The sequence below is a fragment of the Brachyhypopomus gauderio genome, unplaced genomic scaffold, assembly GCF_052324685.1.
Source record: "Brachyhypopomus gauderio isolate BG-103 unplaced genomic scaffold, BGAUD_0.2 sc66, whole genome shotgun sequence".
NCBI lineage: Eukaryota > Metazoa > Chordata > Actinopteri > Gymnotiformes > Hypopomidae > Brachyhypopomus > Brachyhypopomus gauderio.
The window spans coordinates 465,326-476,205 of NW_027506887.1; positions in this window are offsets into that span (position 1 = coordinate 465,326).

Genomic DNA, 10,880 nt, shown 5'->3' on the forward strand with positions numbered 1-10,880 from the left:
AAAGGATATATTTAAATGGGTGTATTTAGTTAAATGGCTGCTGAAATCCTTATTATTTTTTTAAAGGTGTTGAAGGATAAAAAATATATACATTTCTAAGTTCACACATACTGTAACATTGGGACAGCAGGCAGGATGAAGCGAGTACGTCGTGTGAATAAACACACTTGTAAGGAATGCCGTCTGATATGTCCCTCCCAGCTACACCTGCTACTAATTACCACGCCCCCTTTTCAGTCACATATATACACTTTCCCACCACTTTCTCGTCGCGAAGTATTGCCGTTCCCATGCAGCATACCAAGCGTTTCCATTGCCTGTTCGATCTCCTGTGCTTTGACCCTTGCTTTCTCTCCAGACCTCGCCTCCTGTCTAGCCCTCCTGTACCTCCCGGATTCTGCCCCCCCGTTATGACCCTGGACCGTCCTGACCATCCCACGAAAACGCTGCTCTTGTTACTGCGCCTAGCGCTAGTGATACTCGTGCCGTTTCTTGTAAACGTGACTCATTTGAATAAAAGCGGTATACTTCCGCAGTTGGATCCCTCTCTGTCTGGTCAATACGTTACAACACTTTTATTGAAACGTATAATGTGTGCGCAAATAGCACACTACAACACAGAACACTAAACAATACACTTAGCATAGAGCTTCAAACTAAGACGAGCATGGGAGGTTGCGCGAACACACATTAAATAGACAAACTACACAATCCCCAGTGATCACGAGACGAGCCACAGGTGAGACCGATGAACACGCTCACTAACAACCCACACCCACAGAGATACATATATGAACATATCCAGAGATACATATACGGACATAACCAGAGATACATATATGGACATAACCAGAGATACATATACGGACATAACCAGAGATACATATACGGACATAACCAGAGATACATATACGGACATAACCAGACGTAGACGACATGAACACACGCCCAAAAGGAGGGGTCCGGAGCTGCTCGGTGACACATACTGATTATCCAACATAATTTAATGTTTACATTTTGTGTTTAAATAATCTATGCCTAATGAATTGTGTAAAGGTAATAAATTGATGGGGCTATCTGTTTTTTGTTATTTAACACTTTACAAGATCTAATTGGCTGGCAGCACTTTCATCACCAGAAGCTTCTCAAAACTGGCGTTACATTTTCTTGAACATTGTTTGTTATCTTCCCTACAACCTCAGGAAGACCGGAGGCAGGAGCTGGGATCGGGGACTTGTTAAAGAAGTGCCTTGTCACCGTGGCCTTGGGGAAGGATTGGCCTGTTTGCTAACTGCAGCACCTGCACAGGTGTGAACCTTAACTACCCCAGGGCGCTAACCTGCAGGTCATTCTCCAAACACGGCTCCCTCCAAGTTGGATTCTTTTGGTGAGTGATCAGGAAGACTTATAGAACATACGTGCTGCACCCAGACAGGTCTTTAACGAGCCCAGGACAGAGGATGTCTCAAGGAGATTGCTAAGCCGCGTAATACCGCGTGTCCGCTCTGCACACGTCTGCGTGGCCTACGCGTCTGGGAAACAAACAGGCAACTGGAGCCCAGGAAGAAGGCACCACTCGTGCATTTGAGTCCAGAAAACACGGGGTCCACATTCAAAATGCCATTACGCTTGCCAGCGGCTTAGCGGTAATGACTATGGGCAAACATAGATTTGCTCCAGCTGACCTCATCAAAGAGATGTGAGACCAACCTGGTGTACCAAAGAGGAAGCCGCTACCTTTTTCATCTTCTGCTTGCAACCATGAACTCCAATTTATTTGTGTGGAGAGCAAAGGTCAGAATTGCTGTCCTCTGTCGACTAATCAGGACAAACAGAGTAGAGTCGGCTCGCTGTGACAGTCAGAAATGTGGAAAGACACTGTTATTAGTCTGGGATGCAGAAAGCAACTGTTATTAGAAGCGTAACTGCAGAGCATACGTAAGTGACAGCAAGGGAAACAAATATCAAACCAGCAAAACCATCAGAAAGGGGAGGTAAATGCTATTAGACTTTGCTCAACATTCAAATCTTTTTTTCTTTCATTCGTTCATCTTCTAGACCAATCATTAATCTCATTCAGGATGAGGGGCGGCCCCAGTGGGACAGTGTACAAGACAGGAAGCCACCATGAACAGGGTTAAAGAAGGGCTCAAATATTTAGTGCAAAAAAGGAGAAACTCAGAAGAACATTGATCCTTACTGATTGTTATAAAGTAAAAATGTTTTTTTTTTCCTTTTTGAGTGAAAATGTCTACAGCTTTAAAGACAGAGAGCTCAGACAGTTTGGTTGCCTGACCCAAACTTGAACCAGCGGTTTGATTCAGTGTGATCTCAAAGGACAAGTGAGTTTCCAGCTAACAACTTCATGATGTGATAATTACTATGTCTCACGGGGTGTAAGATGTCAGTCTCGTAATGTTATTGAGTGAGAAACGATTCTAATTCTAGCCAACCCGTGGCGCTATTCATAGATACAGCAGCATTCCAATAAGGCCTTTCGATCCGAACTGGAAACACTTCGCCCTCGTGGCCAAATTGGACAGAGTGCGGTTTCATCGATACAGTTCAGGTGGAACTGTCTTCACATGTCTGCGTGGGAAATAAACATGGCTGCTCTGCTCTTGAGCTCGGCTTCGCTTGGATAAAGCACACATGTGAAATTCTCTCTGCGCAAGCTTGGATCCCCTTTCATTTCTTGTTGCAATTAAAATAAAAAGGATTTGGTGGTCTCATAAATATAAATGGCTCCCCATCACATCTCCCACAGGACTGCACGACTAAATAACAGCAGAGAGAGCAGAGAGAGAGATTGACTCTTTCAAGCCTTTTATCATTATTTAGGAAAAAGGAGCATTTAAAGTAGAGATTGACTACAAAACACACAGACTGACAGCCCAGAATACACACTCGTAATCATTATGTGAAGGTCCTTCATCGTTAAAAACAAGATTTTTCTCTGTTTTTTTTCCCCCGTAAACCCACACTTTATCTGAGGAGTGATTTTTCAACGAGAATATCCAGGTGTGCTGCAGCCGCTCCCGGATGATGAAACATCAGCGAGGAGCCAGAAAACATAAGGGCCTCCGCAGCCTAAGCCCTCGGCTGAGAACACAAACGTCCGTTGCTCTGGGAAAGCGAACGGCAGCCCCACATCAATGAACAAGGCTGGAGTCGTGTAACTGTTGGAGGCGCAGAGAACCCGGCTGGCTTCTGAAGGAGCTGGAGGGCCTCTAGACGGGCGTGCGGGTAAACGGCGGGCGTCGGCGTAACTGCTGAAAGTGAAGCGGCAGACGGGAGACTGTCCGAGCTCTCGCCGCTCTTCACCCCACACCAGCCTCCTTTACTGAGAGCAAACCAGTCACGCACAGAGAGAATTCAGCAGCCAGCACTTGTTCCCACCTGCCCCGAAGAACACCCCGTTTACTGTAGCAGAAGTTCACGCAGAAAATCAGGTTTAAGTAGCCGCATTTTGCTTAAATAGAAAAGCTTTTCATCTTTAAACAAGCCCAGGGTGCTCAAACTAGACCTATAAAACTTTGAAATAGATGACCGCTTTACAACATCATTGGGCTTCATAAACTGCCGTCTGTCCAGACCAGAAAATGTGTGAATTACCATAGGGTCAGTATAGGCCCATAGTAATGCAGTCTGACATTGCAGGACGTGTCAGGATGCGTCAGGACATGACAGGACATTTCAGGATGTTTGACGATGTGTCATGATATGTCAGGATTTGTGAAGATGTGTCAGGACTTGTCAGGACATGTCAGGATGTGTGAAGATGTGCCAGGATGTGCAAGGACATCTCAGGATGTGTTGAGTTTGGAGACATATCATATCACTGCTATGAGGACCAATCGCTGTCCTTTGGTTATATCTGCACCACTGCAACCAAGAATCAGCAGATCTAATTAAGGCTTACAACAGTTTTGGAATGAATGTAATGAGAGAGAGAAAGAGACACAGAGAGAGAGAGAGGGAGGACAAATTTTCTTTGCTGCCAGTTCACATCCCCTTGAGGAACAATGCACAAGAACTGCAGTTGTTGAATAAGCACCATCTCCACCATCATACCCCCCCCGATAACTCAGCCTAACACATTCGCATCTTTACAGTATATTATTATATTTACTTATCTGGTCCTTTACAAATGGGCCAGATAGTGCCAGAAAGAAGGCAGCTCTGAAGGACAAGTGAAAAGGTGCTGTGATTTACACAGCAGACCTGAAGGATGAGAGCAGGCCATTATTCACGCCGAGCGCCTTTGCGTGAGCACATTTGATGAGTCAATTTGAAGTGAGTCAGAGAGAAAATACAGTGACTTTTTGCACGTTGTGTTTTTTAAATGCACAATCATGGGTCCTGGAATAACACCATGGCTGTGCATATATTTTGGAAGTATAGTCAGCAGAAATTGGATGACTGCTGACCCCTTGACAGACAGATCCCAGAATGCAAGAAACACGTTATTCCCCTAATCGAATCTAAAAGCGCTAATAGTCTTTCTTTGGTCCATAGAGGCGTGGAATAGGTACACGAGAGAGATGAAGGTCACTGAAGTCGGCAAGTGTCAGCACACGGGTGAAGATCTGGAAAGAAGCTAAAACAATCTTGGAATTGGATTTTTGTGATTGTCTCTGGGTGTCAGCGATGTGATTCTTGCTAGGTGCTTTGTATTTCCGTGCTTTTATCCCCCTGTTGGGTAAAAATACAACATTCCCATCGAATGTAGCACCTTGTCCTGAAGAAGGTCTGTTCCTTGCGTAGCATGTCTGTACAGAGAGTCAAAAGCAATAAAAATTGAGCAAAGCAGATTCTGATGGTTATAAGTTAACTTATTAACTTCCGCATAATAAACAAAGGCGTTGATGCTATTAAAGATATAATGCAAAAGGTGTGTGCACAAAATCGATTTAACGGCCCCAAACAGAGTAGGAGGACCAACTGATGCTGGAAAGAGAGGATTAATGTGACTGTAGGACCTTGAGGTGACTGAATGACCTTGAAATGCCTTCTAATGCATACAGCTCTATTAACACAGAACATCTGCATTTCAGCAGCCATCAGTCACCAACCCCCCCTTCCTTTCTCTCTCTTTTTTCTTCGTTTATGTACTAATTACCTAATTGTAAGGTAGGCCTAGGTGTAAAAAAAAATAAAAAAAATATATGAGTGTCAGGCCAACACTTGCTTTAATTTCACCATTTTAATTTCCCACAGAATCTGCCGGTGATGTGAGTTATAAACCCTGCTGAAGAGAGAACACAGAAATAATTGATGACTGCGTAATTTATTCTGAACTAATTAAAGAAAGGCAACATGAGTTCAGGCTGTATTCGTTTGGTATATATTGTGAATAAGATGTTACACTTTTTCATTATTAGCTTTTTTTCTGCATCACTTTTCTAGTGGAAATATAGTTTGCAGTGCTAAAGAAGTGCTGAGAGAAGTAAAACTCTCATTTCTTCCCCTTGTGTGTCCCCTACGTGTCTTATGTATATATGTATCCATTCATGCATCTGTCCATTCATCAGATAGACCCAACATTCTTCACATCTGATTGCACGAACAGGCATTTGTAATAATATTTTTGCCATTCATGTTTTTGATGGATGAATCTGAGTCTACGTTGTATTATTTTACCGTACAGTGCGTGCAGTCCTTCCTGTCATGACTTGACCAGCTAGCAAACAAAGATAGGGCAAGTGTTGTTAATGGCCTTCTCCAGTAGGTGGCAGCAGTGACTCACTCCCTCTAACTCTCATGAGAAGCCCTTCCCCCACCCCCCACTCCCCCACTCCCCTCCTGGGACTGTATTGCCAAATTTTGCACGTTTTGAAGTAAACAGATTGTCATATCTCAGATGACTCCTCCAGGAAGGCCTGTATTAGAAGGGGCTAATTGTATGTATATTGGTGGAGGTTAGCTTGTTTCAGTACATGCAAATGTAGAATATACTATTAATTGCTATTGCATTAAAACAAATTCAAGTTAGCACTGATGTGTTGTGTGCGGGATGTCCAGCATCAGTAAAGGAGTGTGGACACTGAGAGAAGCCACATACCACTCCTTACTGGGACACTTCACCAGTCGTTACTGGGACAGGTCGGTTTCAGAAGGGTCAGTGTGAGAAGTCAGGCCACAGTTAGTTACTGTTCCAAGACTTAGTGTGTAGCCAAGCAGTCAAGGCTAAAGCTGAGATAGGACTGCCACAGAGGTGAGCTGGAAAGCTGAGCAGCGTGGCCCAGATACAGCACATTCCGACACTGGTTTCAGCCTTTGGGTTCTTTTAAAAGGTGTCAGTGCCATGACGACTAATGACAGATTTTTCGGTGCTACTACCTAATTTGATTGTAGCCTTGCGCAATCAGCATCAGCGAAGATGTACCTGATCATGGTAATGCTGAAGTGGACAACATGGTTGTCTGTACACGACTGACAATAAAAAGAACTTTATTTAGCAATCTTTGCTCTTTAGGGCACGATGATAATTATAATACCCTGGGGAACATTCATTGCCACAAAGTAAGGAAGTGATCCAGAGGGTCAGGGCTGACGGTGCTGACGGTGCTGGTGGTGCTGGTGGTGCTGGTCACTGACGAGAGGCATTCTGTAGGCGGCCCCAGCTTCCCCTACTTCAGAAGAGAAAAAAACTGCACTGTCATCATCCCAGGACACTTTCCCAGACGGTGGCATCTGGTCCTTAGGCAAGCTGGCTCCCTGAGGAGCAGCACGACTCCTGATGTGACCCAGCCCTGCTCCAGACTAGCGTGGCCCTCGGAGGAGAGCCTTGGGGGGGCTTCTGTCTCCCTGGTAGTCTGCTAATCGCGACACGGCACCCGCGTGACTCCAGATCCTCTCCTGTCACCCTGGGGCCATGCCACCGCGTGCTCCGCCTCGGGCTTCCTCCACCGTCACCATCAATTAGCATAATCTGGCTGTGGCAGCTAAGGGCTTAAGGGAGAGGGGGAGTAGGGGGAGGCTAGCAACAGGCATCTGCTCCTCTGCTAGACCTCACCACTCCTGTCTGGCATCCCCGCTCCCTCCCCGATTTTGCGTTCAAATCCGCTTCTTCACACTTTTCGCCCGGCACAAGGGATTCGGCGCCACGTGCCACCTAAACGGACCCCGCTCAGCCATGGCGGGCCCCTCCCGCCACAATCCACAGCTGCTCTGATGGTCGTCGGGTTACGGTGAAAATAAAACCATAGCGTCCTGCAGGAACACCCTCCTGTTGGGACGGTTCCAGGGGCAGGGCGACGAATCTTTTCTCCTTCTGGTCCCACGGCTCCCTCCTCTCCTCCCCTCCCCTCCCTCCACGGAGCCAGGCTGCCAGGCACAGTGCCGATCCGGGAGCGCCTCACCCTGCACCTTGGGCAGACGCGCAGGGAGTCCTGGGAACCCGAGACCCAGCCGAGAAGCCCAGAGCAGGCTGCCTCAGCATGGGGGCTTCACACGGGAAGAACGTAAGTGAGCACCTCACTTAAAGGGCTGTGTTTGAACACCTCTGTGCTAATGGTGTGTGAAGTCAGACGGGTGGTTGGCAGGGGCCGAGGCCTGAGAGACCCCAACACACATGTTGTTATTTATGTATTCGTCTGTACAAATAACATAAAAAATACTTGAATGCAAATGCGTTCTCATTTTTTATAAGTTTATCAAATATTCATGTGCTTATCATTACTGTGGTTCCCATAATTGTAGTTCTACAAAGTAGTAAGTCAAAATACAAAAATATTTCTTTTTCTTGGGTAAGATTATCAGCAATCCAAGAACACATTCAGAACTATTGCCATGCACAAGGTCAACGAGCTTGCGTTTTTATTTTGTATCGTATTTCAACATATTTTTCCAGACTTCTCATGCAATAGCAGTACACATGGTCACACACAGTCTGGTCCTGCTCAGCTGGTCATGACACACACGAGTCCCCGCTGTCGGGCCCCTGGTATTGGCCTCAGCGCCCAGCCGAGTCCACAGGTGGCCTAGCTCACAGATATCTGAGCGATGAGTTGCACCGCACGTGCTTGTGGAGGGCGTGGAACAGGGTGGAGCAGGTGCGGAGGGCGTGGAAACAGGGTTAGGTTGGGACGGAGTTCGACTCCAGCTCGATGGCCTGCCGGTGACAGCTGACAGCTGCTCTTGAGGGCGTTACCGTGGGATTATGGGACGTGCCACGAGCTTCTTGTTACCTCGAGGAATTAGATCACATTTGACCATCGGCCGTGCCATGTTGTCATGTCCTAGGCAGAAGAAATGCTGATGAAGCTAACGTGCGGGCAGCAGTTCCTATGGGGCAGCGTGTATAGAGTCCACCTGGAGATTCACTGGCAAACCCAGTTTCAGTGTTGCTGTGGCCTCGCCGAAACCAAAACATGCTTCAAACTCATGAGTGGTGGTGGCCACCTGGTTAGGGACGTTCTTATCACCATCTCTACAGTGCAATAAGTAGTTCCAAGCCAGTGCAGACAGGACATGTTCTACAACATGCCTCTCTCTCTCCGTCCACTAAAGACGCCGTGCCTCAGTAAATAACTGACTCACTGCTGCAATTACTACCGGTGACTAAGGACTACCACTGTCTGTAATTAGTGCCGTCTGTAAATGTCAGATGTAATCTACCGCTCTGTGTAAGAAACCTTCTGCATCTCTGCATAAATAAAAAGGGCCGTCAGAGGGAGAAGAAGACGTGAGGATACGGGGCGTGTGTGTGCAGCGGGAACATGAGTGGGTAAAGGCATGAATATGGAGTGTAAGAGTCAGAGAGGGAGTGTGCGAGCAGGTGGGGGGTGTGATGTGATTAGCTCGGGAGCTGAAATGTCAGAGTGGGACTGTACTGTAATTTCAGCTTCTCTGTGCCAGCTTCCGGGCAACTTGGCATGAGATGAATAACTCTGCTAGCACCGTGTTGTGCTCTGTACCCATGTTTCAGTCGCACACCACTAAAGAACAGGAAGACAACCAATTTGCTCAGAACATTCCCTCCCATCTCAAGCAGCTTCCGAAATATGAATCCACTGCCTAGTTTTGGAGTCTTGGAAATCAACGCCAGGAGCTGTAATGTTTCTGTCCTGTCTGCTTATCACAAGTGATTTAGTTAAGTCCTCGTCCAGCCCTTGTGCCTTTTCAAGTCTCAGTGCATTTCATGCATGGCTAATCCCAGATGGATGTGCAAATCCCTGGGCTGGATACCGGCTGCGTCCTCATGTAGCACAGTCACGGACATCTCTGAGCTCCATTAGAAGAAAGGAATCAACAACCAGCAGGATGATTTTAGCACAAAGGCTTTTGAGTTACACCTACACAGGTACAAGGTTTCTGTTAGCCAACCCGGAGCTAGTACAGGGCTGGGTAGAACCCCTGTTCTTTCTGTTTGCCAACATGGAGTTAGCACGGGAGTGGATGAACCTACTGTTCTTTGTGATAGCCTACCAGAAGTTTGTACAGGGATGGGTGGAACACCTATTATTTCTGTTAACCAATCAGGAGTTAGTATAGGGGTGGGTGGAACCCTCATTTATGATGTACTAAGATCGTGACTCTCTTGACAGGCCTTTGTGTCACCCTCTTAGAATTAGCTAAGATTTGCAAAACAAAAATAACCACTACAGCCGAACTCACCACTAAATAACCACTCCAATTTAGCGGTAGCCCATAAGCTCCCAGCAAGCACATTTGACTTTGAGTCAAGTCTGAGGAATCTGTACCACAGAGCTACTGCACTGAGACACTGAGACAGATTAACCCAATCAGAGAAAGCCCTTACTGAATTATCCAACAGGCAAGCTAAAAATAATTACCCAGAAAGCACTGAACTAGTGTTAGGATCCTTTATCCTAGTAAGGGCATTCCTGTTTCAGATGAGTGAGTAATCTGTTTATTCAGGGGTTAGGATGATCAGAGTACAGCAGCATACCAACATATCTCCCCTGCCTGTCTCCTCTTTTTAGCATCTGTTTTAAACACCACAACCAACAAACATTTTCCTCCAATGACAAGATAAAAGAAAAACCTTAATAAAAATGACACCCTGTCACACAGGAAACAACCCCCTCCCAGAGACCCAGACCACCTCAGTCATGACATCAGTACATAATGAAGGAGTGTGGAAAAGCAGTGGATTGTTTCATGTATTTCTCACACCAGACCGTATATCTCTCATCCTTCTCTGAATACATCCCAATCAAAGTTCTACTGCCCCCCCCAGGGCCTGGGCGTGCTTTTTCACCCCTTCTACAGGATTACCCATGCAACACATTTTCAGACACAGTCAGAAGAAATAGGCTATACTTTTTCTTCCTAGTTGTTGTAATACAAATAGTTTTTTGCTTCAGTGTCCAATTTCCAATTTCAAGGTCTGGGTAGGTCAATAAAACTTTTAAGCAAACCGCAGCCCACAGAAGGCAGAGGAGACTTGGTGAAGAGGGTCTCTGAGTCACTGTTAACTTTCAGGGTTAGGAGATGGAGTGAAAAGGTTGGTTCCCATTCAGCTGGACTGGGCCCGGCAGACCTGGACCCATGGAGCCACTCATGAGGCCCCGTAAGCAGATCCGGCCGTAATGAGGCTCAAACTGACAAACAAACGACTCTCTGATCCCAGCCTCAGCGAAGAACTCTTTCTTTCTGTTTCCCCTCTCTCTTTCTCTCCCTCTTTTTCTCTCTCTCCCTATCCATTAGAGTATAAAACCTCTGTAATAGGAAGCAGCCTTTAAGTTGGAAGGCTGTTTTTTTGTGGGTCACATCACAAGACAACCGTTCATCTGAGACTTTGGAATGTGGAGGTTGGAGAACTACAAAGGCTGATTTCATGCTTCTGTGTTCTCAAATTGGATTTTTTTACCAGGTTCTGAGGAAGATTAAGTGACTGCTAGTTTCTGGCA